Source organism: Lactuca sativa, chromosome 3, assembly GCF_002870075.4.
Source record: "Lactuca sativa cultivar Salinas chromosome 3, Lsat_Salinas_v11, whole genome shotgun sequence".
Classification (NCBI taxonomy): Eukaryota; Viridiplantae; Streptophyta; class Magnoliopsida; order Asterales; family Asteraceae; genus Lactuca; species Lactuca sativa.
This window is the reverse complement of record NC_056625.2, coordinates 88,756,976-88,760,882: the sequence shown is the minus strand read 5'-3', so window position 1 is coordinate 88,760,882 and position 3,907 is coordinate 88,756,976. Positions and strand designations below refer to the sequence as shown.

General features: G+C 33.6%; 1 non-coding gene across 1 annotated transcript; it reads left to right on the top strand.

The window, feature by feature from the left end:
- Positions 1 to 3,521: 3,521 nt before the first annotated feature.
- Positions 3,522 to 3,628, top strand: LOC111911362 (small nucleolar RNA R71). The gene has a single exon (XR_002856845.1). It is a non-coding gene; the product is annotated as a small nucleolar RNA R71 (small nucleolar RNA).
- The last annotated feature ends 279 nt before the right edge of the window (positions 3,629 to 3,907 follow it).

The following is a 3,907-nucleotide window of genomic DNA, read 5'->3' as shown; positions in this document are numbered from 1 at the left end:
AGTATATATGCATGTATATATACTCTTATAAACTACTTATATTTTAACAGTATACTTTTAGTCAGAGTATTTTAGCCCCATTGTATTTATTGTTGTATATGTTTCATGGTTTGATATACTTAGTTCACTATAAACAATGCTTTGATACCAACCTGTCACACCCCAAACCAGAACGGTAGAAACGTCTAGGGGCGGATGACTTCATGTACAATATTATAATAATTAAATAATAGAGATCAAATCATTACAACCATTACACTGATGAATAATGTGTTTACATTGTATTCAAAAAAACATTGTTTACATGATATCAAATGCATAAGAGAAAATATGAGTAACGTGATGCAACGACGTCCCATCCACCAAAAAATCTTGTGGTTACCTGTTTACTGGATTCCTGAGAATACAAGTGATTTTTGAAGGTATCAACAATTAAGTTGGTGAGTTCAAAAGCATTTTTGTATGCATAGGATTTTATAACTGTTTCGTGTAAAAAGATGGTCGATACCTCCAGAAAATCCAACATTTTCTTTGAATTGAATGGTAAGCCTTAATCCAAAGACTAAAAATACAAGTAAAACTGTACTGAAAATAGTTTAGTGACTTTTACCTTTATATAAAACTACTTGAATGTATGTTAATCTCATTGTAAGTCTTAACCCAAGATTAAATGAAAGTAATGTTGTACTGGAAAATTGTTTTAGTAAGAGTTAACTTTTCATGAAAAAATATTTGAGTGTACGCTAGACCATAAGCCAAATGATTTGATAATACCCTATGTGAGTTATTATAACCATATTAATACGACTAGTTGGCATGAAGGACGTTCTTCAGGCGTCAGAACTGTTACGACATTTGTCACCCTAGATTGGTCGGTCTAACTGTATCGAACATCTGAGGTGTGGGGTTGTCAATCCCGCATAGATCTATACTCAAGTTTCACGCTATCAGTCCAACAGACTCTGGTTATAATGCAGGTCTTAGTTGTGTACTCTAGTAGGTATGGTGAAGTCGAATGGCTCACAACCAGTATCAACCGGTTTACGTCTATCGTACTGAAAATTCGTTTTCTTGTACTTGAAACAATTATACCTTTAAATAATTATTTGTTTCTTCTTAAATGATAGTAAAAATGTTTGTGACTTCCAAACTATACCAATTATAGTTTATCTTGTTTGTTCGTTGAGCTATTTATATAATCTTTTATATAAATATGAAGTTGTTATCTTGTCTAGTTTCAAAATGTAAGATCAAATATCATGTTTTTGGGTGGTAACCCACAAAATAGTGAAATAACTAGGATGTACTCATTTTTGTTAGCAATACAATATTTTGGTAAAAAGCTTCCAAAAATCATGTAGTTTTGCAAATCATAATTTTTCTTGTGATTTTATAACATAGATTATGTTTTATTTTTTTTTGAGTTTTTCACTTCATAACTAATATATCACAAATAGTTGTATAAAATCTACTAATAACCATATATGATACAAATAATGTTTTATATTTACCATAGAGAAGAAATATGCAAGTTTTTTTTTATAAAAACTTAACATTACTTGTATCCCCCCCCCCCTAAAACATGAAAAAATTGAAAATGTGGAGGTATGAACTCACCTTGAATGGATTTGGGGGTTGTTTGAAGAGACGGTGTGAAGATTTCCAAGCCTAAACTCTTGAATGGGGTTGATGAACTCTTTGAAGATGATATTACCCTAAGAGTTTTTAACACATAATAATGTGTGTAAATATAATGAAACTAGTGTAAAATTGTGTAAAAACACTAGATTAGTGAGATAAACTTACCAAATTACTAAGATCAAGCTTTGAGAAATAAATCCTCGGAGGCTTTGTGCTTAATCATTAAGAGAATTTAGAGTATAATGGAGAAATGGAAATGGTGGGGATTTGGGTGTTTCTTGTCATGTATATAAAGGAGAAGATGAGGTGATGTTTACATGGATATTTGTTGGGTAACAGCATGGATACATGCTGGATATTAGTTTACATAGGAAAATATGGAAATGTCAAATATCCAAGTCAACCATCATATTCTACTTTTCCATCCAAAATCACATTGGGAGGGAAATCAAATTGGTGATTTCGGCCATGCATGACCAAAGTCACCTTGTATACCACCAAAGTCCATGTGATTTGGGTCCTAGATCCTTCCTAGCTTGTGATTTCGGTCCTAGTGATTTTGGTCTTGGTGTTTTCTGCCTAGCTATGTTCTAGGCTTGGGATTTTGGTCCTACTTCCTCCATAAAAGTTGTATTCGGTTTCTTACTACTTATTAAGGGGTGATTTTGGTCCTAGCCAAATCAAAATGACTAAGGTGGTGGGGTACTAGGCTAAAAATTATAAAGCAAAGTTTTCATTCCTGGTTTATGTCCCAACTATTTGCCTTATCTAGACTTATAAAGGTTTATTAGGAATATAGTTTTGAAGGTATATTCATTTATACAAATAATTCCTTTTTGGCTTTCAAAATTTTTGTGGTAACATTTTACGTTATGGTTACACTTATACACAAAACCCTTTAGACTTTGCTTGACTCAAAATTTTCCAGTTCTCATAGTTTTGGCTCCTTATTATGCTTAAGAGCTCGAGTTGGGAATGGAAAACGAGGGTGGAACGAATTTAAAGGAGAAGAATTTATGTTTTCCAGTAACCATCGCGCGGCAAACTCACCGCATTGTGGGGAGTCATCAGAACTCGACTCAGACTTTGCTTTGATCTTCTCTCCTTTCAGATTTGGACTGGGTTGAATAGTAGTTGTATCATGGATCATTAATGTCTCGAAATGAATTTCTTTTTTAGTGTAAATTGACATTACATGAGTTTATGATTTTGGGTTGGGATTTCTAGGAGGTAACCTCTCGTTAACAAGTGTTGTTAATTTCTAATGTTGAGTTTTAATGTTCTTAATGGAAGATTGTGATTTCTCATGGTAACATCAGTAGCGTCATGTCTCTTCTCAGAAGTACTTGCAAAAATTGCAAGCTTTGACTCAAAATCGGATGGCGGTTTCTCATTTTGGTAAAAGCCTCGACCGGTTTGACTAAACTTTTTGTCTTTTTGCTTCAAGTATTCATAATGAGGCAAGCACTCTTTCTTGGGATTCCTTTAATCCTCATCAAACCAATCACCACTCAAGTAACAAACATGTGATTTTCGGTTGTCATTCTCATCTAGATCACAATCCATCGTTATGCGTACCATTGCAATTGTGACATCCAACTCTAATGGCGCGTATAAATTGATCAGATTTCTTCATTCGCCTATCCATATTCTCTCGTTTAGCCATGGTTGTAGCCATGTTCTCGGTCCCTCCATTTCATTTACCTCTTCTAACATCTTCACGCAGATTATGGTATTCTTGTAAGTCTTTTGAGAATCCTTTAATTAGCTCTTTAATGGTGGTCGATTCTTTCTTTTTCATTGATTCTTGAGAATCAAGTACTTGACTTGTTGTAACATTCACCCCATCATAGAAAATAGAGATTTCTTGTTAAACGTTCAAGTCATGTTGAGGACAATTTCTTATAAGGGCCTTGTACCTCTCCCAAGCTTCGTATAATGACTCTCCCATTTCTTGTTGAAATTTGGCTATCTTCTTCTTGAGTTTAGATATCTTGGAGGGAGGACTAAATTACTCAATAAACGATTCACGAAGGTTGTCCCAAGTCTTTATTGTTCTAGGAGCTAACGACTTCAACAATATCTTTGCACATCCAGTAAATGTCATGGGAAGCATTCTTAGTAATACATCTCTTGAAATATTTGGAACATGGAAATAACTAACAATTTCCAAAACTTCATTGATATTGTAACATCCATACATTTTACACCAAATTTTAACTTTTTCAATCATAAATAAAAACCGTAAAGCATCGTTTACAAAATG